This window comes from Salvelinus sp. IW2-2015, linkage group LG20 (assembly GCF_002910315.2).
Source record: "Salvelinus sp. IW2-2015 linkage group LG20, ASM291031v2, whole genome shotgun sequence".
In the NCBI taxonomy this organism is placed as follows: domain Eukaryota; kingdom Metazoa; phylum Chordata; class Actinopteri; order Salmoniformes; family Salmonidae; genus Salvelinus; species Salvelinus sp. IW2-2015.
In genome coordinates, this window is record NC_036860.1 from 43,162,905 (window position 1) to 43,182,878 (window position 19,974).

Sequence of the window (19,974 nt, forward strand, 5' to 3'; positions counted from 1 at the left end):
CGCTTTAAGCTCTTTCAGGGTTTCTCTTCTCTTACATGGTCATTTCTGTTTGATGTGGCTTGCATTCTGACAGCAAACCCTTATTATTTCTCTTTGGTGAAAGGTTAAAGAAATGCTGTGTCCACCTCTTAGCAAAAGACTTAATCCAACCCCATGTAGTGAGAGGAGGAAGGCATGGCCATAAGCCAACAAACTCTGAGATGTTTGTATGGCCTCTTATGGGAATGTTTAATGTAGAAGGTTCAGCTTATAAGTTATTAAGAGCCAGGAAACAATCCACAAGCCCTAACAACCCAAAGTCCCTGACTAAGAAAAAATAACTTTGTCTGTAGGAAGCAACTTTTGGCCTTGGCTACTATACCTTGAGGGAAGAGATATATTAGGGCAGTAGTAGTTAATGAAGTTTGAGCAGTTAAAGAGAGTTGTGTTAGTTTTGAATAGCTTCCCTGTTCCCCCTCTCCTCTCATCCTTCTTCTCCCTCTCCTGTCCTCTCCTTCTACCTCATGAGTTCCCAGCAGGACTGAGACTCAGTATTTCTGCTACTGAAACACCAGGCATAGGTTCTTCTCCAGATAGATCCTGCAGCCAGGCAGCAGCCAGGCAGGCAGGCAGGCAGGCGGCAGCGACACAGGAGACAGAAGCAGCAGACAGACAGAACAGACACAGACAGACAGACAGACAGCACAGACAGACAGACAGACAGACAGACAAGACAGACAGACAGACAGACAGACAGACAGACAGACAGACAGACAGACAGACAGACGACAGACAGGACAGACAGACAGACAGACAGACAGACAGACAGACAGACAGACAGCAGAAGACAGACAGACGAGACAAGTTTGTGCCACAAATTATCAGCTAAGGAATTTATTTGGTTCCAACTTTGTTTTTTATGTTTAAGCCAGCTTGTGCATAATACAATACGTAGTGTCCTAACCTTGGAAATAAACGGGAAATGGAGTGAGAAGCAGTGTTGTGATCACAGGAGCTGAGAGTTATCCTTACCACTGGGGTTTATTTACACTTTTGAAGCATATCTCTTATTCACTTCTCTCTGGCAACACACCCTCATCGATAACGGAACACTCCTTCTCAACAGCTAAATAGAGCCCTACATATTCAGCATGTTCAGCAATTGAGCAATTATTTCCTTTGCTAGTTCCATTTAAATTGTTGGACTTATAAGCAAGCAGCATGCACTCAGATCTTTATGATGGTTTCCACAGGCTGCATGGAGTGCTGAACTCGTCCCTCGTCTCTCGAGCAGATCAGATCAAGAAGCATGGAGGCTCGACGGTGCTTTATCATTTAAATGATAGCTCACGCACACCGCTCCACGCTACACCGCTCCACGCTACACCGCTTACACCGCTCACGCTACAACCGCTCCACGCTACACGCTCCACGACTCCACCGCTCCACGCTACCGCTCCACGCTACACCGCTCCACGCTACACCGCTCACGCTACACCGCTCCACGCATCCACCTCTCCACGCTCCACCGCTCCAGACTCCACGCGCTCCCACGATCCACGCTCCACGACTCCACCGCTCCACGCTACACACCTCTGCAGGCAAATGTAGCAGGTGTATAGAAATATATATTAAAAGCACCTTACTCTGCAAGTTGACTGTATTTCCAGAGGCTAACTCCCTTCCTGTTACTGATCTCCCTGCTTGCGATCCTATTTATCGGCGCTGAGTTTGCCTGGCTGCTGTGCAGAGCGCTCCTAATTCCTCTGTCTCTGGTTAGCAGTGCACCCCTGAGACCTCTATAATGAGCTCGGAGGTTAAAACAGAACAGTGGACAGCCAGTCCCTGAGGTTGCGTGGAGTTATGGATGGGCAGAATCCAGGGGCCCCAGAGACCAGTAGGACAATCTTCTGAAAGGAAGCTGCCGTAGCATTTTGTACAAGGACCAATTGCACTCAATGCAGAAAGCTTCTGAGAAAGACGTTTGTGTCCAATTTTTCTCCAGCAAATGCATTTTTAAACTAAAAGAGAGCATTAATTGATGTCAAGTGAAATAGATGTATATGTTTAATGATTGCGTAGACTTATTTTAAGTATATTATTGTACTCCATAAGCGTCAAATTGATACACGAAGGATTATGTTTCATTCTTGGTTTACATCATAATAAGGAGTCCTACATAAACTGGACTTGTATGATGTTACAAGAATTGAAATGACGAGTTTTAAATGAACGTCTGAGTAGAATATTGTATTAACTCGCAGCATCTTAATTATACACTTTGTTGAAACCACAATTACAGACATCAAATGAAATCTCTCCGCAGCCAGAATTAATTTAAAGCAACGCAAAACACAAAACCAAACATCTGAGCTTAATCAAATCATCACACTAAGCCAATCACTTTCCTCCTACAATGAACAGTTATGTACTGTTTCCCCCCGGCTAACTGACTTGTTAACTGATTAAAAATCCTCTAAAGAATAACATCCTCATGTAGCCGTGTTCTAACAAAGGGCGATAAACACAGAGAAAAAACCCACATTCACTTCTCTCTCGTTCACATCCTCGCATTAGGTCAAGCCTGTACATTGATCTGGTTTGGCAGAGCTCTATGGTTGTCAGTGCGGGCTTCCTCATGCGTGTTGTGTCGATCTGTGCGCCTACATGTGTGTAGACCCTCCGTGTCACCGTGGAAGGCTTTGATTGGTTCGACACCACGTTTATGTTCACAAGCGTAACAACTGCCAAGGTGGGAGTGGAGGTGAGGCTAGGTCAGACATTAATATAACTGACATTGGCTACAGAGTCACGACAGGGTTCGGAAGGAGAGTGATGGTGGAATGGCTCTAAGCATCACATTGGCTGTGTCAAGGACCTCCTGACTTGAATGTATTATCTTAGTTGTGTTATCCATTACTGTTCTGTTTTATCTCAAGTATTGTACGTTTATGTGGACCCAGGAAGAGTAGCTGCTGCTGTGCAGTAGCTAATGGGGATCCTAATAAACTAACTCAACCTGTTAAGGGTCACACAGTTACATTAGAAATCCCTCATTATACTGTAAAGTCCGCCAGTCCCCTATGATACACACTCAGGTGCACACACCACTAGCCATTATAATGACACCCACTAGATGTCAAAGAGCGTCAGTGCGTCAGTGTAGTTTATAGGTAGTAACCTTTTGTCTTTCCAGCTCAGAATTTCAGACAGAATGCTTGAGTCAAAGGTAACCCTATATATGTTTAATGTGAGATAACTTACCCGGCCTAGATAGATAATTGTATCGACTGGGACATTTTATTACTAGGATTTGTTTTGTAATGTATTGAGAACATAGGCAGTATTTCAGAAGGATATGCATAGAACTGCCAGTAAATAGCCTCCATTAACAATGACATACACTATTATTTCCAAGAAGCAGACAAGGAAGACAGTCTCCATTTTATTCTCAGTATTTTCCACTTCATTTCTGAGCTGGAGAAACGACATTGAGACCTCAAGGTTATAGATGTGTTTGCTTTGAATTAGGCTACTATTTCATTTCAGCTCTGTGACTATTCCCCCAGTGTGATAAAGTACATAATTGCACTGAACACTGACAATATAAAATTATTCCCATGTGCTGCCGTAATAACAGGCCTGGTATAAATATTTCCCTCACATTTGAATTCTTCATCTCTCGTGGCATTACAGTTGCAAGTAAACACTTTATAAAAAAAACATGCAGCCACTGGAGTCAAGTCATTTGTATGCATAGTAACTTTTTCATGTTCTTACTGAAAATAATGAGCCAGAGTTTCAAATAGTGATGGATTTTTGAAAATAGGATGTTTCAGACTTGCACACCTTTTTTCTTCAGAAAATGTGTCTTTCAGAACCTTGTTACCATATATTACACATCATTTCTTTGATGATAATTCCCTTAAATCGTCTTCTCTTTAATTTTTTCCTTCATATTTAACTCGTATTTCTCTTTCAAGACTAGGAGGGCTGCACCTATCAGAAGGCTCAGTGTAATGACATGAATGGACTTCACTATGGCCGTTTTACACTTTGCTCTCTCAGTAAAAAAATGGAAACAACTTGACTTTGTTGACTCCATTTTGTTTTGATTACATTAATGGAAGACGAACAGAGAAATGTCCTCTGGATGTAATGTAGTGAATACCCCTACATGCCTGCCCTAACACGGCTAATCATCTATTGTGGATGTCCGGTGGTAGTGGGGTCTTCCTTATTAATTACAACGCGAGGCAAGCTGCTTTGTAGGCCTATTAGTGCACAGGAAATAAAGTTGGTAAACTAATGTCCAAATTAGCGCAGGCTGGCAGCCAGGAGGTAGCATAAGACCTCCTGCACGAAAGAAAGAAACAGTGCATCCCAAGCTATTAGCAGCCAGGTTTCATCTCCAGGGACTGTACATTAAAAGCCTCTCTCAGCACTGTTATACTGTCAGCTGTGTATATTTTAGTTAAAAGCCGTTTGCTTTGTCACATACACCTGATCATGTAGGTGCAGTGAAATGTGTTGTTTTACAGGGTCAGCCATAGTAGTACAATCTCTCTGGAGAAATTAGAGTTAAGTGCATTGCTCAAGGCACATAGATTTTTAACTCTGTCGGCTCAGGTATTTGAACCAGTGACCTTTCAGTTACTGTCCAATGCTCTAACCACTAGGCTACCTGCCGTCCTCTCCACAGGTTAGCATAACTGCTTGTGTTTGTCTTCATTATGTATGTGCGTGATATGTTTTAAGTAATGTTTCATGCATTTGACCCTAATGAGAAACATTTCAATTGATAGCTTCTCTTACTACAATGGCAATAATCAGATTCGAAACTCGCTTTAGAAATGGGGGCTAGCTTACATGTTCCTACTCTAGGTTATCCGGTATTTGGTCACATTGTTAAATCATGTATATGGTACGTAACAGTCAAAAAGTTTGGAACACACTACTCATTCAAGGTTTTTCTTTATGTTTTCTATTTTCTACATTGTAAATAATAGTGAAGACATCAAACTATGAAATAATGCACTATGGAATCATGTAGTAACCCAAAAAGTATTAAACAATCAAAGTATATTTATATTTGAGTTTCTTCAAAAGTTATCACCCTTTTGCCTTGGAGACAGCTTTGCACGCTCTCGTCATTCTCTGAAGTATGCATTTAGAAATATTTTTCACATACAAACTTCATGTCTACTTCGAATTATATATGTTCACAAAATATACAGGTTACTGTGTAGAACGTTTATTTTGATTGGTGATTTTCTGTATTTTATTAAGTCCCATCAGGTTAGCCTGATTTCAAATGTGTCCATGTAAACAGGATTAGTAGGGAAATTGTTCTTCTTGCAAAGCACTTGTAAACGTTTAATCAAATTGTATTAATCTGACCTTCACAATAATCGTATTATTGTGCGCATGTACTCAATAACACGGTTTAAAACGTGTTACAAATCATACAAGGTCTACTTGTGTGTGGTGTGCTTGAATGAGATCTAAAATGAAAAGCTGCATGCAAGTTCTTTATCGTACATTATTGTACGCATCACTGGATTGTGCAGTAGCTATGGTCCATTGCCTGATTGCTAGCCTAGCGTTAGCTCACCCTCATGGGTTCCTGTGGCGTGAGTCCAGCACTGAACACGCTTACACGTTGGACTCTCATTCTGGGCACATCATTCCTTAGCTTGGTTAGGTTGGTGCTCCCCCACCAAGAACCATGATTCACTGTGATTTTCAAGTAAAACTCACTTTATTAGAAAAGCGTGGTGAGAGAATATATAGAAATCACCTTTGCTCTATTGCTGGAATGTACATACAAATTAATAGAGAAATAGCTTGTTATGCTTTGCCATTGCAGAAACGAATGTGTATACTCTATTACGTCATTCAGTGACGAGAAGAGAAAAGTAAGGAGTTTTTCAGTTCATGCATTGCAGTCGAAATTAACAAGAATGTGCAGGAAAAAGTGTTGATATTTATACTTGTTAAAGTATACGGAGGCCTTTTCACAGTGAGTTGACTTCAGCACTTGTAAAATAAATGTGAAATGAACGAGGCAAGTGGGTGTAGAAAAAAAATCTGACCTGAATTTTTTGTTAGTTGTGGACTGAGAAAGTAAGTAGGTTGTGCTGACAGCTGTGAGTGATGTTCTGCAGGGCCTGTGAGCTGCTCTTTGCTAAGTGAACCGTGTAAAAACTTTCCACAACGCACTGACCTCCCGTAACCCTCTTAATTAGCCACATATGGGAACCCTAATTTTCATATAACGGAAGGAAAAAGGAGATTTGGTCATGTCAATTTTCTCCTTGCTGCCCGTTTGAAAGATTCTAATAACTAAGCTTTTAACAGTTGACGAGGCAGGAATTGCTTTTTCTCTCCCCTCCGCCCCTCCTTTTAACCTCGACCACGGTGCTGTTGAACACTAGTGAGCGTTAAGCCAGACTTATTGCCGGTGGTTATCTTAATGAACGTTGAAATGTATTGCCTCGTTACATAAGCCAGCGGGGTTATAATTCTCTCAATTAGACAGTGAGCTCCCTAAAGAAGTGTACCATACAGAGCAGAAAGTGATCGAGTAGACATCGGATGCTGGCTTGCCATGCTGGCTGGACAGAGGTGGGGGGGGGGGGGGGGGGGGCTGGCCCGAGAAAGGGGGAAGTGGTAGGGACTGGTGTGTGATAAGAGAGTGGGAGGGGTGGGGGATAGCAGCATAAAGCTAAAAGTCAAAGCCTTTCTGCTGTCTGAGAAGATTAAAGCATTAAATCATCCCACCACCCTTCCCGCCAACCCCCACCCTCGTTTCTCTCTCCCATCTTTGACAATGACTGTTCAATTCATAGTTAAAGCTGTGATTCTCTGGGGCAATGTAGTGATAATGGCGGGGAGTGGGGAGTGGAGGCTCTAATTGGATGATGAACTGCTGAGGTGCATAATACGTCAGGAGATACGTCACGGGCGCTGACTGTGCATATCTCCACGTGACATGTCCAGCCGTTTCCTCCACCAGAGCTAGTCTCAGGCCAGGCCGGTTGGGTTGGCTTATGTGCTGTTCCTGGAAGAGCATTCAGCTCATACGCCATCACAAGAATGGACCATAGCTTTCCTCGTCAATGACCTGTGGCTTCTCATGGGTGGAAATGTTATCATATTTTTCATAATGTTCAATTAAAAACATTAATTTTTTTACCGCTAATCTGGGTGTTTCTATGTAAATAGGTTTTGTTACATTTGAGTGTTTTGCTGTGAATGTAATATAAGTGTAATATTGGGATGCAAACTCAAAATGGAATATACATTTCAACCATATTATGACATGGTACAGGTGTCTTCTTTTTTAATTCCATAACCATTGTGTGTGGTTGTATTCATTTGTCTTCAAAGTAGATTTGTTTAAGACTACCAAAAAACACTCTGTGGGAGCCCTGATTTAGCCCACTGCATTAAATTGATGCCTGCCTTCTGTGCTTCTTACTTCACAACTCCAGGTGCAGTCACGATGTATGCAAGGGCTATATCCACACGCCTCTCTACTTTGTAGTCAAACCAAATGGCTCCAGGGGAAACAGCACACATTTCTAAGTAACACATTGCAACATTAACTATTGACAATGTTAATGATCGTTTGACAGATCTTCGGGTTAACTCTTGATTGCAGGAACGTGGCTTTTATATTTATTTACTTGGTGGTTTATCTACCTGTACATGCCAAGAGTACACACATTAGACACATGCCTGGCCATTCTTTATACATGATTCACCCATAAATTGTGAAGTTAGCAGAGAGTCAATAGGCCAGGCCAAAACGTTTGAAACTGCCAACTTCCTGTTTCCTGTACCAGCAAAGTTCAAACAGTCAGGTCTGACTCTTCTAGGAATTAGGAATTATCCAGTGGCAAGCATAACAAAATACACACCATTCCTGGAAAGTTGTCAACAAACATCTTTCTGTCCCCATTTTGTGTGTGGGTGTGATGCACGTGCACGCCGCGTACGCCGCGTTCTCTGTCGTGAAGAAATAGCGTTACCTGTAAATGGCCCCCACTGATTTAATTTGCACTGCGGCCCCCCCACTGTCGAGCCACCCGCAAATGTCTTGCAATGTCATTTTACATGATGGATTTGTAACAAAATCACCGCATTCTGTTAATTAATCTTCGCATTTAAATAATGGAGTTAGCTCCCCAGTCAATGTAATTTGTGTCACGAGCAGAGGGACGTGGTGGTTATGGCAATAGAGCCTGGCCAAATGGCCTAATCTTCCATCACCTTGAACCTCGAGGAGAGGACGCCTCGATCCCCGCAGCTAAATGAGATTGTGTTCAAACTTCCCCAGGGAGCAGCGAGGAGAGAGAGGCGAGAGCAGGAGAGGGAGATGAGAGCGGATCAAGAGGGAAAGAGGAAGGATGTATAGGGCACACTGAGATGAAAAGGGGATTGAGAAGGACGGATGATAGAGGGCCGAGGGAGAAGGAGAGTGCTCATAGAGGCCTGTATTTTTCCACCATGCTCACTACTGATCTTATTCAACAGTAACGCTGAATAGCACCATTGGCTGATGTACAGTATGTATGAGAGAGCTGGGCATGGTGAATGAAATTAATTCAAGATCATATTTGCCGATCTCCCAGGCGCACTGGCCAGAAAACAACGTAGTGGAGACATATCTTCGCCAAAGATGCCCATCAGTGGAGTATTTCCCTTCCATGATATCATTGTATCAAGAGGATTCACTTTGTGAATCTCATATAGGTTTGCCCAGTGACTCCATGCAGCCATTGTATGCCACTGACTAGCAGCGTAGGGGGATAACACTAACACAGTGGTGAAAACAAGTCAGTCAGACTAATGTTCACTTCTGCCTGTTGGCACTTATGTGGAGATGTGTCTGTCCAAAAACATGACCTGTAAGCGAATGGACATTCTGAGCCTTTATTTTATGGATATTTTGCAGTCCTGGTTATATTTGTTTAACATAACACACACACACACACACACACCCACACACCACACACACACACACACACACAACCACACCAACACACACACACACACACACACCAAGGCTATTTAAAGTCCATTGTGTTAACTGAGGCTCCAGTGTTGTTTGCTCTACCTGAACAATAGCCATTTTCAGCAGCTCCTAAATAACCATGCCAGGGCTCACAAGCTCACAATGGTTATGTCTCGGATGCTGCAGTACAGGATTGAAATGTGGCACCTTCAGGTGTTGGAAAATGCTCCACAGGATGAAACCAGGACTTGTGGAGTCTACAATTTTTCTCTGAGGTCTTGGCTGATTTCTTTTGATTTCCACCTGATGTCAAGCAAAGAGGCACTTGGGTTTGAAGTTAGGCCTTAGAAATACACGTTCAAGTTACTCCTCCAAATTGACTCAAATGATAGTCAATAGCCAATCAGAAGCTTCTAAAAGCATGACATGCACTTTGCTGGAATTTTCCAAGCTGTTAAGGCACAGACTCGACTTAAGTGTATGGGAACTTCTGACCACCTGAGAATTGTGATAAGTGATTATATTGATCATAACTGTCTAGTAAACATGCTTTGGAAAATTACTTGGGTCATAGCACGAAGTTAGATTCCTACATCGACTTGCAAACTACTCAGTTTGTTAACAAGAGAACTGTATGGGAGGGTGGTTTGCAAAACGGTTTTAATTGGACCTCCAACCAAGTTGTATGTAACTTCCTGGACTTCAACTGGTAGCTGGAGATCTACATTATTTTTGGATTGGCAGGTTATATTTGTATGAAGACTGACTCATCTACACAAGCAATATTTTTATATACAGTTACCAGGTCATCAAAGCTTGACACCTACTCATTCCAAGGGTTTTTAGTACATTTTGCATTTTATACATTGTAGAAATAATCATCAAACCATAAATTCACACATGGAATCAGTCTAGTAACCAAAAAGTGTTAAACAAATCAAAATATATTTTTCAATTGAGATTCTTCAAAGTAGCACGCTTTGCCTGGATGACAGCTTTGCATAACTCTTGGATTCTCTACCAACGAGCTTCATGAGGTAGTCACCTGGATGAATCTGTCATTCAACAGGTGTGCCTGTTAAAAGTCTTTGTGGATTTATTTTCTCTGAATGCGTGTTGAACCGAAGCAATGGATATTAGACCGTGTAGATCATGTCCTTTGGTCTGCATGAGTACCAAATTTGCGATTTTTCGGTTCTCAACCGCCGTGTCTTGTGAAGCAGAGAGGTGAACGATGATCTCCACATGACTGTGATCCACTGTGAAGCATGAGAGGGTGTAGATGGTGTAGGAGCTTGGTTGGTAGACACTCACGTGATTTATTTAGAATTCAACAGCTTAACCGCATGGCTACCACAGCCTGATGCACGATTATGTCATCCACATCTGTTTTGCATTAGTGGGACTACTCATTTGTTTTTCAAACGGACAAATGACCAACACACCTCCAGGCGTGTAAGGGCTATTTGACACAAGAAGGAGAGTGATAGAGTGCTGCATCAGGATGATGGACCTCGGCCTCCACAATCACCCAACCTCAAATCCAATTGGATGGTTTGGGAGATGAGGTTGGACCGCAGAAGTGAAGGAAAAAGCAGCCGAACCAAGTGGCGCAGCGATTATGTAGACACTCCTTCAAGAACTGTTGGAAGAGCATTTGTCAAATGAAGCTGGTTGAAAATGCAGAGTTGTGACAAAATTTCATCAAGGCAAAAGGTAGGCTAGTTTGAGAAGAATCTTAAATTATCAGCATATAGTGTTGATTTGTTTAACACCTTTTTTGGTACTACATTTATTCCATATGTTTATTTCATAGTTTGATTTTCACCTATATTCTACATGCTAGAAAATAGTAAGAATAAAGAAAAACCCCTGAAATGAGTTAGGTGTGTCCAGAACTTGTTGACTGGTACTGTGACAAGTCCATTTCAATAATTCCTTATGGCACATTTTATCACATACACATTCTCATTCATGATTTAGTTATTTAATTTAGTCCATTCACTCTTTTAATTACCCATTAGCGTCAATGCACCCACGATAATTAAGCCCAAGTTTCTGTCCACCCATCATTAATTCCACTAGCCTTTCATTCTTCAGGCTAGTGTACATACTGAATTTACTTCAGCCACACAGTTGTTTTATTCATTTATTTCGGTCATTGATCCAGTCATCCCATTCCTCTTCTTGCCACACAAATTCAATGAAAGGTTCTGTTTACCAGTGGTCTTTATATCCTAACCAGGGGGTTTACAGGCCCCTGTGGACTTCTTCTAACCCCTGAACAACTGACCTCTCAGGCCTGTCTGTGGAAGGATCATGACTTTATTGCTGGCAGATAACACTAAGCTGTCTTTTATGCTTGGCTGTCTTTGGTAAATTAGCCCCTGCTAACAGGCCACCCAGCGCTTCCCTTCAGTCCTCTGTAATAACACAGCAACTAATGAAACACAGAGATGGCCCGTGCTTGCTACTGAGCTCCAGTGTCATCCAGTTATGTTATCAACTCGCAGTGTTTGTGTCAGCTGTAAGTCTCCGCCTGCCGCAGACTGTAGCTTCATTTAGATTTATGTGTGCCGATATGAGCAGCTGTATAGTGTGCTCTCGCTGCCCTTTACTTCCCCTCGGGGGTTGTCATTCATGTTGCTTGCGTCCAGCCTTCACCAGGGGACGGATTGATCAGCAAATAAGTCTTGCGTCAAACTGGCGCTTTAAAGAAGAGTAAAGATTTTGCTCCTGATCTGTAAAAATGGATCTGGTGCGGTTGACTAGTGATATATAAACCTCCCTCTCCCTCCTCCTTCTCTCCCCGTTGAAATGTAGTGAGGAGCCATGGGGTTATAAAGTTCCAGCTCACAAGTTTTGTTTAATTAAAGCAACTTTTGGCCTTGGCTACTATACCTTGAGGGAAGAGATATATTAGGGAGTAGTAGTTAATGAAGTTTGAGCAGTTAAAAGAGAGTTGTGTTAGTTTTGAATAGCTTCCCTGTTCCCCCTCTCCTCTCATCYTCTTCTCCCTCTCCTGTCCTCTCCTTCCTACCATCATGAGTTCCACAGCAGACTGAGATCAGTATTCTGCTACTGAAACACCAGGCATAGGTTTCCTTCCTTCCAGAATAGATTCCTGCAGGCCAGGCAGGCAGGGCAGGCAGGCAGGCAGGCAGGCAGGCAGCAGCAGGCAGGCAGGCAGGCAGACAGACAGACAGACAGACAGACAGACAGACAGACAGACAGACAGACAGACAGACAGACAAGACAGACAACAGGACAGACAGACAGACAGACAGACAGACAGACAGACAGACAGACAGACAGACAGGACAGGACAGACAGGACAGACAGACACGGACAGACAGACCAGACAGACAGACAGACAGACAGACAAGACAGACAGACAGGACAGACCAGACACGTGTTTGTGCACAAATTATCAGCTAAGAAATTTATTTGGTTCCAACTTTGTTTTTATGTTTAAGTCCAGCTTGTGCAATAATACAATCGTAGTGGTCCTACTTGGAAATAACCGGGAAATGGAGTGAGAAGCAGTGTTTGATCACAGGAGCTGAGAGTATCTTTACCACTGGGGTTTATACACTTTTGAAAGCATATCTCTTATCTTCATTCTCTGGCAACACCACTACGATAACGGAACACTCCTTCTCAACAGCTAAAATAGAGCCCTACAATTTCAGCATGTTCAGCAATTGAGCAATTATTTCCTTTGCTTAGTTCCATTTAAATTGTTGGACTTTAAAGCAAGCAGCATGCACTCAGATCTTTATGATGGTTTCTGCACAGGTGCATGGAGGTGCTGAACTCCGTCCCTCGTCTCTGAGCAGATAGCATCAAGAAGCCATGGAGGCTCGACGGTGCTTTATCACTTCAAATGACTAGCTCCACGCTACACCGCTCACGCTACAACCGCTCCACGCTACACCGCACACCGCCTCCACCGCTCACCACCGCTCCACGCTCCTACACCGCTCCCACGCTACACCGCTCCACGCTCACTCACCACCTCCACGCACTCCACTCCAGCCTCCACGCTACACCCCTCCACGCCTGACACCGCTCCACGCTACACCGCTCCACGCTCCACCTCTCCACGACTCCACCGCTCCACGACTCCACCGCTCCACGACTCCACCGCTCCACGACTCCACCGCTCCACGCTACACCACCTCTGCAGGCTAAAATGTAGCAGGTGTATATGCTAAATATATATTAAAAAGCACCTTACTCTGCAAGTTGACTGTATTCCCCAGGGCTAACTCCCTTCCCTGTTACTGATCTCCCTGCTTGCGATCCTTCATTTATGGCGCTGAGTGTGCCTGGCTGCTGAGCAGAGCGCCTCCTAATTCTCTGTCTCTGGTTAGCAGTGCACCCCTGAGACCTCTGATAATGAGCTCGGAGGTTAAAACAGAACAGTGGACAGCCAGTCCCTGAAGGTGCCGTGGAGTTATGGATGGGGCCAGAGATCCAGGGGGCCCCCAGAGACCCAGTTAGGGACAATCTTTCTGAAAGGGAAGCTGCCGTAGCATTTTGTAACAAGGACCAATTGCACTCAATGCAGAAAGACTTCTGAAGGAAAGACGATTTGTTCCAATTTTTCTCCCAGCAAAATGCATTTTTAAAACTAAAAGAGAGCATTAAATTTAGATGTCAATGAAATAGATAGTATATGTTTAATGATTGCGTAGTACTTCATTTTAAGTTATTTATTGTACCTCCATAAGCGTCAAATTGATACACGAAGGGATACATGTTTGCATTCTTGTTTTACATCATAAATAAGAKAGTCCTACATAAAACCTGGACTTGTATTGATGCTTACAAGAATTGAAATGACGAGTTTTAAATGAACGTCTGAGTAGAAATATTGTATTACTCGCAGCCATCTAAAATTATAACACTTTGTTTGAAACCACCAATTACAGATCCATCAAATGAAATGCTCTCCGCAGCCAGGAATTAAATTATAAAGCAAAAMGCAAAACACAAAACACAAACATCTTGAGCTTAATCAAATCATCAACATAAGCCAATCACTTTCCTCCTACAATGAACAGTTATGTACTGTTTTCCCCGGCTAATGACTTGTTAACTGATTAAAAAATCCTCTAAAGAATACATCCTCATGTAGCCTGTGTTCTAACAAAGGGCGATGAAACACAGAGAAAAAACCCACCATATCAAACTTCTCTCCTCGTTCACCATCCTGCCATTAGGTCTAAGCCTGTGACATTGATCTGGTTTGGCAGAGCTCATATGGTTTGTCAGTGCGGGCTTCCTCCATGCGTGTTGTGTCGATCTGTGGCCTGACATTGTGGTAGACCCTCCGTGTCACCGTGGAAGGCTTTGATTGGTTGCGACACCACGTTTATGTCACAAGCGGTAACAACTGCCAAGGTGGTGGTGGAGGTGAGGCTAGGGTCAGACATTAATATAACTGCATTGGCTACAGAGTCAGACAGGGGGTTCGGAAGGGAGGTGATGGTGGAATAGGGCTCTAAGCAGATCACATTGGCTGTKTCAAGGGACCTCCGTGACTTGAATGTATTATCTTATGTTGTGTTTATCCATTACTGTTCTGTTTTATCTCATGTATTTGTACGTTTTATGTGGACCCCAGGAAGAGTAGCTGCTGCATGTGCAGTAGCTAATGGGGATCCTAATAAACTAAACTCAACCTGTTAAGGGTCACACAGTTACATTTAGAAATCCCTCATTATACTGGTAAAGATCCTGGCCAGTCCCCTATGATACACACTCAGGGTGCACACCCACACCTAGTCCAGTTATAATGACACCCACTAGAATGTCAAACAGGAGCGTCAGTGCGTCAGTGTTAGTTTATAGGTAGTAACCTTTTTGTTCTATTCCAGCTCAGAATTTCAGACAGAATAGCTTGAGTCAAAGGTAACCCTATATATGTTTATTGAGATGTATACTTACCCATGACCTAGATAGATACTTGTATCGACTGGGACATTTTATTAACTAGGATTTGTTTTGTAATTTATTGAGAACATAGGCAGTATTCTCAGAGAAGGATATGCATGAGACTGCAGTAAATAGCCTCCATTTGAACAATGACATACACTATTMTTTTCCAAGAAGCAGAACAAGGAAAGACAGTCTCCATTTTATTCTCAGTATTTTCCACTTCATTTCTGAGCTGGAGAAACGGACATTGAGACCTCAAGGTTATAGATGGTGTGTGCTTTGAATTAGCTACTATTTCATTTCAGCTCTGTGACTATTCCCCAGTGTGATAAAGTAACATAATTGGACTGAACACTGACAATATAGAAATTATTCCCCATGTGCTGCCGTAATAACAGGCCTGTTAAATAATTTCCCTCCAAATTTGAATTCCCCTTCATCTCTCGTTTGGCATTCAGCTTGACAGCTAAACACTTTATAAAAAAAAACATGCAGCCACTGGGAGGTCAAGTCATTTGTTTGCATAGTAACTTTTCATGTTCTTACTGAAATAATGAGCCAGAGTTTACAAATAGTAGATGGATTTTTGAAAATAGGATGTTTCAGACTTGCACACCTTTTTTCTTCAGAAAATGTGTCTTTCAGAACCTTGTTACCATATATTACACTATCATTCCTTTGATGAATAATTCCTCTTAAATTCGTCTTTCTCTTTTAACTTTCTTCCTTCATATTTAACTCGTATTTCTCTTTCAAGACTAGTTGAGCAGCTGCACCTAAATCAGAAGGCTCAGTGTAATGAATGAATGGACTTCACTATGGCCGTTTCTACACTTTGCTCTCTCCAGTAAAAAATGGAAACAACTTGACTTTGTTGACTCCATTTTGTTTTGATTACATTAATGGAAGACGGAACAGAGAAATGGTCCCTCTGGATGTAATGTAGTGAATACCCATAATGCCGTGCCCTAACACGGCTAATCATCTATTGTGGATGTCCGGTGGTAGTGGGGTCTTCCTTGATTAATTACAACGCAGAGCAAGCTGCTCTTGTAGCCTATTAGTGCACCAGGAAATAAAAGTTGGTAAAACTAACTGTCCAAATTAGCGGCAGGCTGGCAGCCAGGAGGATGCTAAAGGACCTCCTGCAGAAAGAAAGAACAGTGCATCCCCAGCTATTAGCAGCCAGTGTTTCATCCAGGGACTGTACATTAAAAGCCTCTCTCAGCACTGTTATACTGTCAGCTGTGTATATTTAGTTAAACAGCCGTTGCTTTTGTCACATACACCTGATACTGTAGGTGCAGTGAAATGTGTTGTTTTACAGGGTCAGCCATAGTAGTACAATCTCTCTGGAGAAAATTAGAGTTAAGTGCMTTGCTCAAGGGCACATAGATTTTTAACCTTGTCGGCTCAGGTATTTGAACCAGTGACCTTTCAGTTACTGTCCCAATGCTCTAACCACTAGGCTACCTGCCGTCCTCTCCACAGGTTAGCAATTAACTGCTTGTGTTTGTTTCTTCATAGTGCTATGTGCGTGATATGTTTTAAGTAATGTTTCATGCATTTGACMCATACTATGAGAAACCAGTTTCAATTGATAGCTTCTCTTACTAAATGGAATAATCAGATTTAAACTCGCTTTTAGAAATGCTAGCCTTACACTGTTCTCTACATCTAGGTATCGGTATATTGTCACAATTGTAAATATGCATATATGTACAGTACCAGTCAAAAGTTTGGACACACCTACTCATTCAAGGGTTTTTCTTTATGTTTTACTATTTTCTACATTGTAGAATAATAGTGAAGACATCAAAACTATGAAATAATGCATATGGAATCATGTAGTAACCCAAAAAGTATTAAACAAATCAAATTATATTTTATATTTGAGTTTCTTCAAAGTTATCACCCTTTGCCTTGATGACAGCTTTGCACACTCTCGGCATTCTCTGAAAGTATGCATCTTAGAAATATTTTTCACATACAAACTTCATGTCCTAACTCAGAATTATATATGTTTCACAAAAATAACATGGTTACTGTGGTAGAACGTTTATTTTGATTGGTGATTTTCTGTATTTATTTAAGTCCCATCAGGTAGCCTGATTTCAAATGTGTCCATGTAAACAGGATTAGTAGGGAAATTGTTCTTCTTGCAAAGCATGTAAACGTTTAAATCAAACTATTGTATTAATCTGACCATTCACAATAATCGTATTATTGTGCGCATGTACTCAATAACACGGTATTAAAAACGTGTTACAATCATACAAATGTGTCTACTTGTGTGTGTGTGCTTGAATGAGGATCTAAAATGAAATGTGCCATGGCAGTTCCTTTATGTACATTTTGTACGCATCACTGAGATTGTGCCATGTAGCTATGGTCCATTAGCCTGATGCTAGCCTAGCGTTAGCTCACCCCTCATTGGTTCCTGTGGCTGAGTCCAGCACTGAACACGTTACACTTGACTCCTCATTCTGGGCACATCATTCTTAGCTTGGTTAGGTTGTGCTCCCCCACCCAAAGAACCATGATTCATGTGATTATTCAAGTAAATACTCACCTTTATAGGAAAGCCGTGTGTGAGAGGAATATATAGAAATGCACCTTTGCTCTATTGCTGGAATACATACAAATAATAGAGAAGAATAGGCTTGTTATTGCTTTGCCATTGCAGAAACGAAATGTATAACTCTATTACTCATTCCAGTGAGAGAAGAGAAAAGTAAGGAGTTTTTCATTCATGCATTGGCAGTCGAAATTACAGAATGTGCAGGAAAAAGGTGTTGAATATTATACTTTTAAAGTATTACGGAGGCCTTTTCACAGTGAGTTGACTTCAGCACATTGTAAAATAAATGTGAAATGAACAGAGGCAAGTGGGTGTGAAAAAAAATCTTGACCTGAATTTTGTTAGTTTGGTGACAATGAGAAAGATAAGTGGTTGTGACAGCTGTGAGTGATGTTCTGCCACGGGCCTGTGAGCTGCTCTGATGCTAAATTGACACCGTTGTCAAACACACTTTCCACAACGCCCTGACCTCCCGTGAACCCTCTAATACGCCAAATGGGAACCCTAATTCTTCATTAACTCGGAGGAAAAAGGAGATTTGGTCATGTCATTTTCTCCTTGCTGCCCGTTTGAAAGATTCTAATAACTAAGCTTTTACAGTTGACTAGGCAGGAATTGCTTTTTCTCTCCCCCTCCCCCCCTCCTTTTACAACCTCGACACGGTGGCTGTGAAACCTAGTGATGCTTAAAGCCAGACTTATTGCCGTGGTTATCTTTAATGACTTTGAAATGTATTGCCCTCGTTAATAAGCAGCGGGGTTATCAATTCCTCTAATTAGACAGTGAGCTCCCCTAAGAAATGTACCATTAAAGAGCAGAAAGATGAGTCGGAGTAGACACGGGATGCTGCTTGCATGCCTGGCGGACAAGAGGTGGGGGGGTGGGGGGGCTGGGCCAGGAAAAGGGGGAAGGAGGTAGGGGACTGGTGGTGGATAAGAGAGTGGGGGGAGTGGGGGATAGCTAGCTATAAAGCTAAAAGTCAAAGCCTTTCTGCTGTCTGAGAAGATTAGCCATTAAATCATCCCCACACCCCTTCCCTCCAACCCCCAACCCTCGTTTCTCTCTCCCCCATCTGAAAATGACTGTTTCACTTACATATTAAAGCTGTGAGTTTCTGTGGGCAATGTAGTGATAATGGCGGGGAGTGGGGAGTGGAGCATTAATTGGATGTGAACACTGCTGAGGTGCATAATACGATCAGGAGATACTGTCACAGGGCGCTGATGTGCATATCTCACCGTGACATGTCCAGCCGTATCCCTCCACACAGAGCCTAGCTCAGGCCAGGCCGTTTGGGTTGGCTTAATGTGCTGTTCCTGAAGAGTTCAGCTCATACCAGCCATCAGCAAGAATGGACCATAGCCCTTTCCTGCAGTCAAATGACCTAGTGGCCTCATGGGTGGAATGTTATTCATATTTTTCATAATTTCATAATTAATAAACATTATATTTTTTTACGCCTAAAATCTGGTGTTTCTATGTAAAATGGTTTTGTTACATTTAGGTTTTCTGTGATGTATATAAAGTGTAATATTGGGATGCAAACTCAAAATGGAATACATTTCAACTCTATATATGACATGGTACAGGTGTCTTCTTTTTTTAATTCCATAACCATGTGTGTGAGTTGTATTCATTTGTTTCAAAGTAGATTTGTTTAAGACTACCAAGAAACACTCTGTGGGACCCTGATTTAGCCCACTGCATTAAATTGATGCCTGCCTTCTGTCTCTCTTACTTCACACATCCAGGGTGCAGTCAGATGTATGCAAGGCTTATATCCACACGCCTCTCTATTTGTGTAGTCAAACCAAATGGTCCAGTGGAAACAGCACACATTCATAAGTAACAACATTGCAAACATTAAATATTGACAATGTTAATGATGGTTTGAACAGATCTTCGTCTAACTCTTGATTGCAAGGAAGTTGCTTTTATATTATTTACTTGGTGGTTTATCTACTGTACATGCCAGAGGTACACACATTAGACACATGCTGGCCATTCTTTTCACATGATTCACCCATAAATTAGTGAAGGCTTAGCAAGGAGGTCAATAGGCCAGGCCAAAACGTTTGAAACTGCCAACTCATGTATCCTGTACCAGCAAGAGTTCAAACGGTCGGTGACTTCTAAGAAATTAGGAATTATCCAGTGAGCAGCATACAAAATTACACACCATTCCTGGAAATGGTCAACAAACATCTTTCTGTCCCCATTTTGTGTGTGTGTGTGTGCACGTGCACGCGCGTACGCTCGTATCTGTGTGAAAATAGCGATTACCTGTAAATGCCCCCCTGATTTATTTGCACTGCGGCCCCCCCACTGTGAGCCACCCGCAAATGTATTGCCAAAYGTCACTTTTACATGATGGATTTGTAACAAATATCCACCGCATATTGTTAAATTAATCTTCCATTTAAAATTAATGGAGTTAGACTCCCCA

The 19,974-nt window shown here is 42.2% G+C and overlaps 1 protein-coding gene across 1 annotated transcript in view; it reads left to right on the forward strand.

The window, feature by feature from the left end:
• LOC111980328 (autism susceptibility gene 2 protein-like) overlaps window positions 1-19,974 on the forward strand; it is a 614,157-nt gene that overhangs the window by 322,883 nt on the left and 271,300 nt on the right.